Consider the following 17063-nt stretch of genomic DNA (forward strand, 5'->3'; position numbering starts at 1 on the left):
GTGGAGGTGTCATAATACCCATAAAACCTAGCCTTCAAACAGGGAAATGGTTCCAATTTCCAATTTTTCCCATAGGGAATATTAGAAACACTTAAAATAAGGGCTGTGTTTTGTGTAGGCTTGCCCTGGCGTAACATTTTGATAACCATGTAAATCTCTCTCGGACAACGCGACATTTATCAAAATGACATTAATTGACGTAGTCAATATAACAATTTGTTCAGTACTTTTGAAATGTACAGCGACATAATTCAGAACATGGGCCGTTCTTACAGTATTCTCCCTGTACACCAAGTCAGAACCGTAGGATAAATAAAGGGGGCATATGAGCAGACAAAGGAAGCTCTTACAATATCCAATGATTACACTTCTCAAAAACATGCTATAGGCTACATGTGCACCACCAAGTCAGAACAGTAGGCTGAATTATGAAGGGAAAAGGACCAAATTATTATGGTGAAGCACATGGGCTACTAACAGCTTACTACACAACATACACTTAGTATTACTTTCTTGGCTACAATATACATATCTCCCTGGAATATTGCATAATTTATGCAGCAGCATACAATACCTTTTTGGACTCACCTTGTTGTGCTGTGCTCACTTGAACAGGAAGGTGGCGCGGCGGTTCATCGTGGGAAAACTTTGTCATCAAACTTTGTCATCAAAGTCTGACATTCTCTGGATTTGTGGTGCTTTCAAGACAAATGGGAACTCTTAAAAAAACAAGGTTGAATCATGACGTCAGTGATCTTCAGGACAGAGATGTAGAAAGAGGCCCAAGTTCCCAACTTGCCATTCCGAGTTGGATGACCGTTCAAAACATATTTTCTCAGTCTGAGATCGTTTTTTTCCAAGTTCCCAGTTGTCTTGATCTCACTGAAGTCTGAGATTTCCCATTTCCGAGTTTCCAGTTGTTTTGAGCGTGGCAGAAGTCATGCGTGAATGACAGCATGTTCAATGTTGAATGTGTATCCTTTTTAGCTTGGAAAAGAGACCCTTAACCCCAGACTTGGAACACACACCCACTCCACTGAATAGCAGGGTAGTGATTGCTTTGCAATGCTTGCATTTAGCCACTGATTCCTTCCAAACCACTCATTGTTGAATTAGCGATTTCCTACTTGTTGTGTAAAGTTTATGTCCAATGGCTGATGAGAGCCGATACATTTTATCTATAATTTCTCTTCATTATTTATTTTCACATGACAAGGATTGAAAAGGATTTGCCAGTAGATTGTCAACTTGATTCATGATGTTGATTGCTAGCTTGCTAGCTAAGATTTTGAAAGTATGACGTTGACATGATCAGTCCAATCAAAGCTACTGTAGATAAAACGTGATTTGACATCATTGTATCTGTGGCCAATGACCTTGAGCCTTCTTGGATGGCACTTCTAATGTAACTCTGTGGCAGCACCCAAGAGGCTTGAATTTTCAAGCTCTACCCGTAGATTTTGCGGCGACGCTGTGTCCCCATGAGTGACCGAACACTGAGCCAATCACAGCGCAACTAGAGAACATTACCAACCCCTAAACTCCATATTTTCCACTGGCTGCCCCACCACCACAGAAAGCACTGTGCTAGGCTGAAACACCTGCATTTTGGAGCTGCCTTACTCAAGAAAGCAAAAAACTGACCAAGTTTGTATGCGGCTTTATTAACTCAATTATAATTTTTTACATTGTTTGTAAACTGATACGTGACACATATTAATGCAAAAATAACATGCAAAACCCTGAATGACGGGTCGCCACTGATTATGACTCATACTATTGCGAAGCCTCCGGAGGTTTTGCAGAGGCCAAATCAAGCACCATACCACATTGCAGTGTGCTTCCCAAATGTTTTAACACTGCGGCGGCTGTATTGACATGATTGGTGGATGTTAGGTGGGGGCGGGAGGTCCTGTATGAACACACTCACTTCCTTAACAACTTCCTTCACAACAGCTCTGCTCTGCTACACAAAGCGCAAGAAGTATGAATGCCCTGACTTCTGCAGAGGCCAAATTGACGTAAATGCTGTTCGGCCACTGCAGATATTGGATTGACTTTAAAAGGTAGACTCAGCCAAATTAAGTTACCAGAGGCATGCCTGCCAGATCTTACAATGCCTGTAGGCAGGTCTGACGTTTCTGGGCCCGCCCTACCGAACCTCCTTGCTTGTCCAAATAAAATATTGAAATATTGATCATTTATTTGACCAAGACACGTGCGACAGAAAACGCATCAATCTTAGTTAACGTATCCGAGCGAGCAAAACAGTGCCCCTCTGTCTAAGTATGTGTAGACTATGTATCTGATGCTTTTTGGCAGGAATGAAATGCTTTTTGACATGTCCCTCCCACTTTCTGAAATTGCATTTTTGTCCCTCCCAGTTTAATAATTGGAATGTGATACAAAACGTGGCAACGGTGTGCTTTAGGACCATGCGGACGCCTCCGAGCGGTCAGGAAGGCTGTTTGGAGTGTTTATCCGACTAGATAAAAAATTCAAACAGTTATGTCCCCCCCACATCTAAAACCAAAGTTGCGCCCCTGCTTTTTGGACCAAAAGAGTATGGAATGTCATACTATTACTGGCAGACAGCATAAGATACATGGGCTACATATAGAGGGGCACTGTTTCTCTTGCTCGGATGCTTTCTCCAGTGACATAGTTTCAGCAGAGAGGAAGAGACAAAATGAGATGGCTCACTCTCACCAAAAGCTATCCAGAATAATCCCAATGCGTTTCTATGGGCGTAATATGCAGACCTAAGCTTGTCGACTGCCCTCCGGCCTTTGGGACAAAGACTTCCATTGTTAGGGAGGAGACATGAAAATTTGTCAGTGATAAGCATCTAAAATATGTGTGAAGATAATGCCTTCAGTATAATGTAAAATTTGATTTGAAATGTTGCAACAAGAAGGGGAGGGGTGTGTGGAAAACATATGGTGTGTCTCTCTCCAGAATGCAGTCAGTCAGCTCTCCAGAATGTCTTCAGCTCTCCCACCAATTATTGTACATTCATTGTTTCATTGTGTGAATTGGTTGCCCTATGAATTTGTTTTGTTTTTTATCAGTTCCCCATTACGTACACTACCGGTCAAAAGGTTTAGAACACCTACTCCTTCAAGGGTCTACATTGTAGAATAATAGTGAAGACATCAAAACTATGAAATAACGCATGGAATCATGTAGTAACCAAAAAAAGTGTTAAATAAATCAAAAAATATTTTATATTTGAGATTCTTCAAATAACCACCCTTTGCCTTGATGACAGCTTTGGACACGCTTGGCATTCTCTCAACCAGCTTCACCTGGAATGCTTTTCCAAAATCCCAAACCAGTTCAATTTGGTAGAGGTCGGGGGATTGTGGATGCCAGGTCATCTGATGCAGCACTCCATCACTCTCCTTCTTGATAAAATAGCCCTTACACAGCCTGAAGATGTGTTGGGTCATTGTCCTGTTGAAAAACAAATGATAGTCCCACTACGTCTAAGCCAGATGGGATGGAGTATCGCTGCAGAATACTGTGGTAGCCATGCTGGTTAAGTGTGCCAAGAATTCTAAATAAGTCACAGACTGTGTCAGCAGCAAAGCACCCCCACACCATAACACCTCCTCCCCCGTTCTTCATGGTGGGAACCACACATGCAGAGATCATCCGTTCACCCACACCACGTCTCACAAAGACACGGCAGTTGGAACCAAAAATCTCCAATTTGGACTCCAGACCAAAGGACAAATTTCCACTGGTCTAAATCAAATCAAATCAAATCAAGATTATTTTATATAGCCCTTCGTACATCAGCTGATATCTCAAAGTGCTGTACAGAAACCCAGCCTAAAACCCCAAACAGCAAGCAATGCAGGTGTAGAAGCACGGTGGCTAGGAAAAACTCCCTAGAAAGGCCAAAACCTAGGAAGAAACCTAGAGAGGAACCAGGCTATGAGGGGTGGCCAGTCCTCCTCTGGCTGTGCCGGGTGGAGACTACAACAGAACTATGCCAAGATGTTCAAAATATTCATAAGTGACAAGCATGGTCAAACAATAATCATTAACAATTTTCAGTTGGCTTTTCATAGCCGATCATTAAGAGTTGAAAATAGCAGGTCTGGAACAGGTGGCGGTTCCATAACCGCAGGCAGAACAGTTGAAACTGGAATAGCAACAAGGCCAGGTGGACTGGGGACAGCAAGGAGTCATCATGCCTGGTAGTCCTGACGTATGGTCCTAGGGCTCAGGTCCTCCGAGAGAGAGAAAGAAAGAGAGAATTAGAGAGAGCCAAGATTTTCAAAATGTTCATAAATGACAAGCATGGTCAAATAATAATCAGGAATAAATATCAGTTGGCTTTTCATAGCCGATCATTAAGAGTTGAAAACAGCAGGTCTGGGACAGGTAGGGGTTCCATAACCGCAGGCAGAACAGCTGAAACTGGAATAGCAGCAAGGCCAGGCGGACTGGGGACAGCAAGGAGTCATCATGCCCGGTTTGCCGTGACGTATGGTCCTAGGGCTCAGGTTCTCAGAGAGAGAGGAAGAAAGAGAGAACGAGAGAATTAGAGAGCATACTTAAATTCACACAGGACACTGGATAAGATAGGAGAAGTACTCCAGGTATAACCAACTGACCCTAGCCCCCCGACACATAAACTACTGCAGCATAAATACTGGAGGCTGAGACAGGAGGGGTCAGGAGACACTGTGGCCCCATCAGAAGAAACCCCCGGACAGGGCCAAACAGGAAGGATATAACCCCACCCACTTTGCCAAAGCACAGCCCCCACACCACAAGAGGGATATCTTCAACCACCAACTTACAATCCTGAGACAAGGCCGAGTATAGCCCACAAAGATCTCCACCACAGCACAAACCAAGGGGGGGCGCCAACCCAGACAGGAAGATCACGTCAGTAACTCAACCCACTCAAGTGACGCACCCCTCCCAGGGACGGCATGAAAGAGCACCAGTAAGCCAGTGACTCAGCCCCTGTAATAGGGTTAGAGGCAGAGAATCCCAGTGGAGAGAGGGGAACCGGCCAGGCAGAGACAGCAAGGGCGGTTCGTTGCTCCAGAGCCTTTCCGTTCACCTTCACACTCCTGGGCCAGACTACACTCAATCATATGACCTACTGAAGAGATAAGTCTTCAGTAAAGACTTAAAGGTTGAGACCGAGTCTGTGTCTCTCACATGGGTAGGCAGACCGTTCCATAAAAATGGAGATCTATAGGAGAAAGCCCTGCCTCCCGCTGTTTGCTTAGAAATTCTAGGGACAATTAGGAGGCCTGCGTCTTGTGACCGTAGCGTACGTATAGGTATGTACGGCAGGACCAACTCGGAAAGATAGGTAGGAGCAAGCCCATGTAACGCTTTATAGGTTAACAGTAAAACCTTGAAATCAGCCCTTGCCTTAACAGGAAGCCAGTGTAGGGAAGCTAGCACTGGAGTAATATGATCAAATTTCTTGGTTCTAGTCAGGATTCTAGCAGCCGTATTTAGCACTAACTGAAGTTTATTTAGTGCTTTATCCGGGTAGCCGGAAAGTAGAGCATTGCAGTAGTCTAACCTAGAAGTAACAAATGCATGGATAAATTTTTCTGCATCATTTTTGGACAGAAAATTTCTGATTTTTGCAATGTTACGTAGATGGAAAAAAGCTGTCCTTGAAACAGTCTTGATATGTTTGTCAAGAGAGAGATCAGGGTCAAGAGTAACGCCGAGGTCCTTCACAGTTTTATTTGAGACGAATTTACAACCATCAAGATTAATTGTCAGATTTAACAGAAGATCTCTTTGTTTCTTGGGACCTAGAACAAGCATCTCTGTTTTGTCCGAGTTTAAAAGTAGAAAGTTTGCAGCCATCCACTTCCTTATGTCTGAAACACAGGCTTCTAGCGAGGGCAATTTTGGGGCTTCACCATGTTTCATTGAAATGTACAGCTGTGTGTCATCCGCATAGCAGTGAAAGTTAACATTATGTTTTCGAATAACATCCCCAAGAGGTAAAATATATAGTGAAAACAATAGTGGTCCTAAAACGGAACCTTGTGGAACACCGAAATGTACAGTTGATTTGTCAGAGGACAAACCATTCACAGAGACAAACTGATATCTTTCCGACAGGTAAGATCTAAACCAGGCCAGAACTTGTCCGTGAGGACCAATTTGGGTTTCCAGTCTCTCCAAAAGAATGTGGTGATCGATGGTGTCAAAGGCAGCACTAAGGTCTAGTAGCACGAGGACAGATGCAGAGCCTCGGTCTGACGCCATTAAAAGGTCATTTACCACCTTCACAAGTGCAGTCTCAGTGCTATGATGGGGTCTAAAACCAGACTGAAGCATTTCGTATACATTGTTTGTCTTCAGGAAGGCAGTGAGTTGCTGCGCAACAGCTTTTTCTAAATTTTTTGAGAGGAATGGAAGATTCGATATAGGCCGATAGTTTTTTATATTTTCCGGGTCAAGGTTTGGCTTTTTCAAGAGAGGCTTTATTACTGCCACTTTTAGTGAGTTTGGTACACATCCGGTGGATAGAGAGCCGTTTATTATGTTCAACATAGGAGGGCCAAGCACAGGAAGCAGCTCTTTCAGTAGTTTAGTAGGAATAGGATCCAGTATGCAGCTTGAAGGATTAGAGGCCATGATTATTTTCATCATTGTGTCAAGAGATATAGTACTAAAACACTTAAGTGTCTCTCCCGATCCCAGGCCCTGGCAGAGCTGTGCAGATCCAGGACAGCTAAGCCCTGGAGGAATATGCAGATTTAAAGAGGAGTCCGTAATTTGCTTTCTAATGATCATGATTTTTTCCTCAAAGAAGTTCATGAATTTATTACTGCTGAAGTGAAAGCCATCCTCTCTTGGGGAATGCTGCTTTTTAGTTAGCTTTGCAACAGTATCAAAAAGAAATTTTGGATTGTTCTTATTTTCCTCAATTAAGTTGGAAAAGTAGGATGATCGAGCAGCATTGAGGGCTCTTCGGTACTGCACGGTACTGTCTTTCCAAGCTAGTCGGAAGACTTCCAGTTTGGTGTGGCGCCATTTCCGTTCCAATTTTCTGGAAGCTTGCTTCAAAGCTCGGGTATTTTCTGTATACCAGGGAGCTAGTTTCTTATGACAAATGTTTTTCGTTTTTAGGGGTGCAACTGCATCTAGGGTATTGCGCAAGGTTAAATTGAGTTCCTCAGTTAGGTGGTTAACTGATTTTTGTCCTCTGACGTCCTTGGGTAGGCAGAAGGAGTCTGGAAGGGCGTCAAGGAATTTTTGTGTTGTCTGAGAATTTATAGCACAACTTTTGATGCTCCTTGGTTGGGGTCTGAGCAGATTATTTGTTGCGATTGCAAACGTAATAAAATGGTGGTCCGACAGTCCAGGATTATGAGGAAAAACATTAAGATCTACAACATTTATTCCATGGGACAAAACTAGGTCCAGAGTATGACTGTGGCAGTGAGTAGGTCCAGAGACATGTTGGACAAAACCCACTGAGTCGATGATGGCTCCGAAAGACTTTTGGAGTGGGTCTGTGGACTTCTCCATATGAATATTAAAATCACCAAAAATTAAAATATGATCTGCTATGACTACAAGGTCTGATAGGAATTCAGGGAACTCAGAGAGGAACGCTGTATATGGCCCAGGAGGCCTATAAACAGTAGCTATAAAAAGTGATTGAGTAGGCTGCATAGATTTCATGACTAGAAGCTCAAAAGACGAAAACGTCATTTTTTTTTTGTAAATTGAAATTTGCTATCGTAAATCTTAGCAACACCTCCGCCTTTGCGGGATGCACGGGGGATATGGTCACTAGTGTAACCAGGAGGTGAGGCCTCATTTAACACAGTAAATTAATCAGGCTTAAGCCATGTTTCAGTCAGGCCAATCACATCAAGATTATGATCAGTGATTCAAATCAAAATCAAATCAAATCAAATTTATTAGTCACATACACATGGTTAGCAGATGTTAATGCGAGTGTAGCGAAATGCTTGTGCTTCTAGTTCCGACAATGCAGTAATAACCAACAGTAATCTAACCTAACAATTCCACACTACTACCTTACACACACACACAAGTGTAAAGGGATAAAGAATATGTACATAAAGATATATGAATGAGTGGTGGTACAGAACGGCATGGCAGATGCAGTAGATGGTATAGAGTACGGTATATACGTATGAGATGAGTACTGTAGGGTATGTAAACATAAAGTGGCATAGTTTAAAGTGGCTAGTGGTACATGTATTGCATAAAGATGGCAAGATGCAGTAGATGATATAGAGTACAGTATATACATATGAGATGGGTAATGTAGGGTATGTAAACATTGTATTAAGTGGCATTGCTTAAAGTGGCTAGTGGTACATTTTTACATAATTTCCATCAATTCCCATTTTTAAAGTGGCTGGAGTTGAGTCAGTATGTTGGCAGCGGCCGCTAAATGTTAGTGGTGGCTGTTTAACAGTCTGATGGCCTTGAGATAGAAGCTGTTTTTCAGTCTCTCGGTCCCTGCTTTGATGCACCTGTACTGACCTCGCCTTCTGGATGATAGCGGGGTGAACAGGCAGTGGCTTGGGTGGTTGTTGTCCTTGATGATCTTTATGGCCTTCCTGTGACATCGGGTGGTGTAGGTGTCCTGGAGGGCAGGTAGTTTGCCCCTGGTGATGCGTTCTGCAGACCTCACTACCCTCTGGAGAGCCTTACGGTTGTGGGCGGAGCAGTTGCCGTACCAGGCGGTGATACAGCCCGACAGGATGCTCTCGATTGTGCATCTGTAGAAGTTTGTGAGTGCTTTTGGTGACAAGCCGAATTTCTTCAGCCTCCTGAGGTTGAAGAGGCGCTGCTGCGCCTTCTTCACAACGCTGTCTGTGTGGGTGGACCAATTCAGTTTGTCCGTGATGTGTACACCGAGGAACTTAAAACTTTCCACCTTCTCCACTACTGACCCGTCGATGTGGATAGGGGGGTGCTCCCTCTGCTGTTTCCTGAAGTCCACAATCATCTCCTTTGTTTTGTTGACGTTGAGTATGAGGTTATTTTCCTGACACCACACTCCGAGGGCCCTCACCTCCTCCCTGTAGGCCGTCTCGTCGTTGTTGGTAATCAAGCCTACCACTGTAGTGTCATCCGCAAACTTGATGATTGAGTTGGAGGCGTGCATGGCCACGCAGTCGTGGGTGAACAGGGAGTACAGGAGAGGGCTCAGAACGCACCCTTGTGGGGCCCCAGTGTTGAGGATCAGCGGGGTGGAGATGTTGTTACCTACCCTCACCACCTGGGGGCGGCCCGTCAGGAAGTCCAGGACCCAGTTGCACAGGGCGGGGTCGAGACCCAGGGTCTCGAGCTTGATGACGAGTTTGGAGGGTACTATGGTGTTAAATGCTGAGCTGTAATCGATGAACAGCATTCTCACATGGGTATTCCTCTTGTCCAGATGGGTTAGGGCAGTGTGCAGTGTGGTTGCGATTGCGTCGTCTGTGGACCTGTTGGGTCGGTAAGCAAATTGGAGTGGGTCTAGGGTGTCCGGTAGGGTGGAGGTGATATGGTCCTTGACTAGTCTCTCAAAGCACTTCATGATGACGGAAGTGAGTGCTACGGGGCGGTAGTCGTTTAGCTCAGTTACCTTAGCTTTCTTGGGAACAGGAACAATGGTGGCCCTCTTGAAGCATGTGGGAACAGCAGACTGGGATAAGGATTGATTGAATATGTCCGTAAACACACCAGCCAGCTGGTCTGCGCATGCTCTGAGGACGCGGCTGGGAATGCCGTCTGGGCCTGCAGCCTTGCGAGGGTTAACACGTTTAAATGTTTTACTCACCTCGGCTGCAGTGAAGGAGAGCCCGCAGGTTTTGGTAGGGGGCCGTGTCAGTGGCACTGTATTGTCCTCAAAGCGGGCAAAAAAGTTGTTTAGCCTGTCTGGGAGCAAGACATCCTGGTCCTCGACGGGGCTGGTTTTCTTTTTGTAATCCGTGATTGACTGTAGACCCTGCCACATACCTCTTGTGTCTGAGCTGTTGAATTTCGACTCGATTTTGTCTCTGTACTGAGACTTAGCCTGTTTGATTGCCTTGCGGAGAGAATAGCTACACTGTTTGTATTCGGTCATGCTTCCGGTCACCTTGCCCTGGTTAAAAGCAGTGGTTCGCGCTTTCAGTTTCACGCGAATGCTGCCGTCAATCCACGGTTTCTGGTTTGGGAATGTTTTTATCGTTGCTGTGGGTACGACATCGTCAATGCACTTCCTAATGAACTCGCTCACCGAATCAGCATATTCGTCAATATTGTTGTTGGACGCGATGCGGAACATATTCCAATCCGCGTGATCGAAGCAGTCTTGAAGCGTGGATTCAGATTGGTCGGACCAGCGTTGAACAGACCTGAGCGCGGGAGCTTGTTGTTTGAGTTTCTGTTTGTAGGCTGGAATCAACAAAATGGAGTCGTGGTCAGCTTTTCCGAAAGGGGGGCGGGGGAGGGCCTTATAAGCGTCGCGGAAATTAGTATAACAATGGTCTAGTGTTTTTCCAGCCCTGGTAGCACAATCGATATGCTGATAGAATTTAGGGAGTTTTGTTTTTAGATTAGCCTTGTTAAAATCCCCAGCTACGATGAATGCAGCCTCAGGGTGTGTGGTTTCCAGTTTACAAAGAGTCAGATAAAGTTCGTTCAGGGCCATCGATGTGTCTGCTTGGGGGGGAATGTATACGGCTGTGATTATGATTGACGAGAATTCCCTTGGTAGATAATGCGGTCGACATTTGATTGTGAGGAGTTCTAGATCAGGTGAACAGAACGACTTGAGTTCTTGTGTGTTGTTATGATGATCACACCACTTCTCGTTAATCATAAGGCATACCCCCCCGCCCCTCTTCTTACCGGAAAGATGTTTGTTTCTGTCGGCGCGATGCATGAAGAAACCAGCTGGCTGCACCGACTCCGTTAGCGTCCCTTGAGTTAGCCATGTTTCCGTGAAGCAGAGCACGTTGCAATCCCTGATGTCTCTCTGGAATGCTACCCGTGCTCGGATTTCATCAACCTTATTGTCAAGAGACTGGACATTGGCGAGTAGTATGCTAGGGAGTGGAGCGCGATGTGCCCGTCTCCGAAGCCTGACCACGAGACCGCCACGTTTTCCCCTTTTTCGGCGTCGCCCAGGGTCGCCGGCTGGGATCAGATCCATTGTATTGGGTGGAAGGCAGAACACTGGATCCGTTTCGGGAAAGTCATATTCCTGGTAGGAACGATGATGAGTTGACGTTAATCGTATATTCAGTAGTTCCTCCCGACTGTATGTAATGAAACCTAAGATTACCCGGGGTACCGATGTAAGAAATAACACGTAAAAAAACAAAATACTGCATATTTTCCAAGGAACACGAAGCGAGGCGGCCATCTCTTTTCGGCGCCGGAGTAGTTCATTGACTATGACTGCCTTTGAAGTGAGGGATCTAACATTAAGTAACCCTATTTTGAGATGTGAGGTATCACGATCTCTTTCAATAATGGCAGGAATGGAGGAGGTCTTTATCCTAGTGAGGCGAACACCGCCATGTTTAGTTTTGCCCAACCTAGGTCGAGGCACAGACACAGTCTCAATGGGGATGGCTGAGCTGACTACACTGACTGTGCTATTGGCAGACTCCACTAAGCTGGCAGGTTGGCTAACAGCCTGCTGCCTGGCCTGCACCCTATTTCATTGTGGAGCTAGAGGAGTTAGAGCCCTATCTATGTTAGTAGATAAGATGAGAGCACCCCTCCAGCTAGGATGGAGTCCGTCACTCCTCAGCAGGTCAGGCTTGGTCCTGTTTGTGGGTGAGTCCCAGAAAGAGGGCCAATTATCTACAAATTCTATCTTTTGGGAGGGGCAGAAAACAGTTTTCAACCAGCGATTGAGTTGTGAGACTCTGCTGTAGAGCTCGTCACTCCCCCTAACTGGGAGGGGGCCAGAGACAATTACTCGATGCCGACACATCTTTCTAGCTGATTTACACGCTGAAGCTATGTTGCGCTTGGTGATCTCTGACTGTTTCATCCTAACATCGTTGGTGCCGACGTGGATAACAATATCTCTATACACTCACCAGTTTTAGCTTTAGCCAGCACCATCTTCAGATTAGCCTTAACGTCGGTAGCCCTGCCCCCTGGTAAACAGTGTATGATCGCTGGGTGATTCGTTTTAAGTCTAATACTGCGGGTAATGGAGTCGCCAATGACTAGGGTTTTCAATTTGTCAGAGCTAATGGTGGGAGCCTTCGGCGTCTCAGACCCCGTAACGGGAGGAGTAGAGACAAGAGAAGACTCGGCCTCAGACTCCGACTCGCTACTCAATGGGGAAAATCGGTTGAAAGTTTCTGTCGGCTGAATGAGCGACACCGGTTGAGCATTCCAACAGCATTTCCCTCCAGAAGCCATGAGAAAATTGTCCGGCTGCGGGGACAGTGTGGGGGGATTTATACTAGCGTTACTATCTGTACTTACTGGTGGCACAGACGCTGTTTCTTCCTTTCCTACACTGAAATTACCCTTGCCTAACGATTGCGTCTGAAGCTGGGCTTGTAGCACAGCTATCCTCGCCGTAAGGCGATCATTCTCCTGTATATTATGAGTACAGCGAATGCAATTAGAAGACATCATGTTAATGTTACTACTTAGCTTCGGCTGTTGAAGGTGCTGACGAACCATGTCCAGATAAAGCGTCCGGAGTGAAAAAGTTGAATGAGGGAAAAAAGTTGTGATGGAAAAACTAAAAATATAAACGGTAATTAAAAAGAAAAAAAAACGTAAAGTTGTCAGCTAGCAAAGCAAAGCTAGCAAAGCAAAGTAAAACGCACAGCAACAAAACGCACAGCAACACGTCTGCAAATTCTAATGTCCATTGCTCGTGTTTCTTGGCCCAAGCAAGTCTCTTCTTCTTATTGGTGTCCTTAAGGAGTGGTTTATTTTATTTATTTAACTAGGCAAGTCAGTTAATGTAACGGCGTTCCTCTCTCTCTTCATACGAAGAGGAGGAGTAGTGATCGAACCAAGGCGCAGCAGGTTGTGAATACATAATGATTTATTAAATAAACAAAACAGACAAAGACGAAAACGAACTATACTTGATATAACTAACAAAATAACAAAACGATGTAGACAGACCTGAACAAACGAACTTACAAATACACGAAGCACGCTGACACAGGAACAGACTACATAAACGCACGAACAAACCGAAACATTCCTGTATGGTGTAACATATACACAGACACAGGAGACAACCACCCACAACGAACACTGTGAAACAACCTACCTAAATATGACTCTCAATTAGAGGAAACGCCAAACACCTGCCTCTAATTGAGAGCCATACCAGGCAACCCTTAAACCAACATAGAAACAGACAACATAGAATGCCCACCCAAACTCACGTCCTGACCAACTAACACATACAACAAACTAACAGAAATAGGTCAGGAACGTGACATAACCCCCCCCTTAAGGTGCGAACTCCGGGCGCACCAGCAGAAAGTCTAGGGGAGGGTCCGGGTGGGCATCTGACCACGGTGGTGGCTCAGGCTCTGGACGAGGTCCCCACCCCACCATAGTCAATCCCAGCTTACGTTTACCCCTTATCATGACCACCCTCTTATTTCCCCCACCTAATTTAAGGGGCAACACCAAGACACAGGACAGCTCCGGGACAAGGTAGCTCAGGACAGAGAAATAGCTCAGGACAGAGGGATAGCTCAGGATAGAGAGGTAGCTCAGGATAGAGAGGTAGCTCAGGATAAAGAGGTAGCTCAGGATAAAGAGGTAGCTCAGGATAAAGAGGTAGCTTAGGATAGAGGGGCAACTCCGGACTGAAAGGCAGCTCCGGACAGAGAGACAGCTCTGGACTGAGGGGCAGTTCTGGGTAAATAGCCGCTCTGGGCTAAGGGACAGCTCATGACTGGCTGACGACTCTGGACGCTCATGGCTGGCTGACGGCTCTGGACGCTCATGGCTGGCTGACGGCTCTGGACGCTCATGGCTGGCTGACGGCTCTGGACGCTCATGGCTGGCTGACGGCTCTGGACGCTCATGGCTGGCTGACGGCTCTGGACGCTCATGGCTCGCTGACGGCTCTGGACGCTCATGGCTCGCTGACGGCTCTGGACGCTCATGGCTCACTGACGGCTCTGGACGCTCATGGCTCACTGACGGCTCTGGACGCTCATGGCTCACTGACGGCTCTGGCAGATCCTGTCTGGTTGGCGGCTCTGGCAGATCCTGTCTGGTTGGCGGCTCTGGCAGATCCTGTCTGGTTGGCGGCTCTGGCAGATCCTGTCTGGTTGGCGGCTCTGGCAGATCCTGTCTGGTTGGCGGCTCTGGCAGATCCTGTCTGGTTGGCGGCTCTGGCAGATCCTGTCTGGTTGGCGGCTCTGGCAGATCCTGTCTGGTTGGCGGCTCTGGCAGATCCTGACTGATGACTGGCTCTAGCGGCTCCTGACTGACTATCGGCTCTGACGGCTCGGGACAGACGGGCGGCTCTAATGGCTCGGGACAGACGGACGGCTCAGACGGCGCTGGGGAGACGGATGGCTCAGACGGCGCTGGGGAGACGGATGGCTCAGACGGCGCTGGGGAGACGGATGGCTCAGACGGCGCTGGGGAGACGGATGGCTCAGACGGCGCTGGGGAGACGGATGGCTCAGATGGCGCTGCGGAGACGGATGGCTCAGATGGCGCTGGGGAGACGGATGGCTCAGACGGCGCTGCGGAGACGGATGGCTCAGACGGCGCTGCGGAGACGGATGGCTCTGGCTGATCCAGTCTGGCGGAAGGCTTTGGCTGCTCCTGTCTGGCGGAAGGCTCTAGCGGCTCCTGTCTGGCGGAAGGCTCTAGCGGCTCCTGTCTGGCGGAAGGCTCTGTAGGCTCATGGCAGACGGACAGTTCAGGCGCCGTTGGGCAGACGGCAGACTCTGGCCGGCTGAGACGCACTGTAGGCCTGGTGCGTGGTGCCGGAACTGGAGGCACCGGACTGGAGACACGCACCTTCAGGCTAGTGCGGGGAGCAGGGACAGGGCACACTGACCTCTCAAAGCGCACTATAGGCCTGGTGCGTGGTACCGGCACTGATGGCACCGGGCTGAGTGCACGCACCTCAGGACGAGTACGGGGAGAAGGAACAGTGCGTACAGGGCTCTGGAGACGCACAGGAGGCTTAGTGCGTGTTGTCGGAACTGGAGGCACCGAACTGGATACACGCACCATAGGAAAAGTGCGTGGAGGAGGAACAGGGCTCTGGAGACGCACTGGAAACCTGGTGCGTAGTGTAGGCACTGGTGGTACTGGGCTGGGGCGAAAAGGTAGCGCCGGAAATACCGGACCGTGCAGGCGTACTGGCTCTCTTGAGCATTGAGCCTGCCCAACCTTACCTGGTTGAATGCTCCAGGTCGCCCGACCAGTGCGGGGAGGTGGAATAACCCGCACCGGGCTATGTAGGCGAACCGGGGAAACCATGCGTAAGGCAGGTGCCATGTATGCCGGCCCGAGGAGACGCACTGGAGACCAGACGCGTTGAGCCGGCCTCATGACACCTGGCTCAATGCCCAATCTAGCCCTACCAGTGCGGGGAGGTGGAATAACCCGCACCGGGCTATGCACACGTACAGGAGACATCGTGCGCTCTACTGCGTAACACGGTGTCTGCCCGTACTCCCGCTCTCCACGGTTAGCCTGGGAAGTGGGCGCAGGTTTCCTACCTGCCCTTGGCCCACTACCTCTTAGCCCCCCCCCAAGAAATTTCTGGGTGTTACTCACGGGCTTTTCGGGCTTCCGTGCAAGACGCGTCCCCTCATAACGCCGGTTCCTCTCTCTCTTTTCCTCCGCTCTCAGAGCTGCCTCCAGCTGTTCCCATGGACGGTGATTCACTTTAGCCCATGGTCCTTCTCCGTTAAATATTTGCTCCCAACTCCTGTATACTTGCCCGTTGCTCGAAATTACGCTGCTTGGTTCTGGATTGGTGGGTGGTTCTGTAACGGCGTTCCTCTCTCTCTTCATACGAAGAGGAGGAGTAGTGATCGAACCAAGGCGCAGCAGGTTGTGAATACATAATGATTTATTAAATAAACAAAACAGACAAAGACGAAAACGAACTATACTTGATATAACTAACAAAATAACAAAACGATGTAGACAGACCTGAACAAACGAACTTACAAATACACGAAGCACGCTGACACAGGAACAGACTACATAAACGCACGAACAAACCGAAACATTCCCGTATGGTGTAACATATACACAGACACAGGAGACAACCACCCACAACGAACACTGTGAAACAACCTACCTAAATATGACTCTCAATTAGAGGAACGCCAAACACCTGCCTCTAATTGAGAGCCATACCAGGCAACCCTTAAACCAACATAGAAACAGACAACATAGAATGCCCACCCAAACTCACGTCCTGACCAACTAACACATACAACAAACTAACAGAAATAGGTCAGGGGCCTGTTGCACAAAACTAGGATAAGGGATTAAGCCAGGATATCTTGGTGATCCTGGCTCAATTGATCCGTAATCCGGTTGCACTAAAGATGGATAGGGGGCAGGAGGATATGTTATGGTATAAATTACCATGGAGATTTATTCTGTGGAGCTAGCCTGCTCCAGACCAGGCTAAATTCCAGGATCTATTTAATCTCATCCCTAATGTCAGTCAGCAGTCACCACAAATGGAAACCAATAGTTATTTCACTGCTCACTATACATTGTTATCACATATAACTAGACCCACTGTTATTATTTAAACGTTTGTGATCATTAATTTCAATGACTTTGGATAAAAAATGATTTTTAGATGATGTTGCTATCATTAGATAATTTACAGTTTCCCATAGACTATAAGGCTATATATAAAATGATAGAATATTAGGGCCACAGAGGGGGAAAAAACACAAGTCATAATATTGTAACCAGTTGTTTTAAAGGAGGACAGTTGTTAAAATGACAGATGTGGGGCATTTCGTGAAATTGTACTTCAGTATGGTTTCATAAACAAAGACATGCTGATGTGCCAGAATATTAAGTATCACATTGTC

Source organism: Salvelinus alpinus, chromosome 29 (assembly GCF_045679555.1).
Source record: "Salvelinus alpinus chromosome 29, SLU_Salpinus.1, whole genome shotgun sequence".
In the NCBI taxonomy this organism is placed as follows: domain Eukaryota; kingdom Metazoa; phylum Chordata; class Actinopteri; order Salmoniformes; family Salmonidae; genus Salvelinus; species Salvelinus alpinus.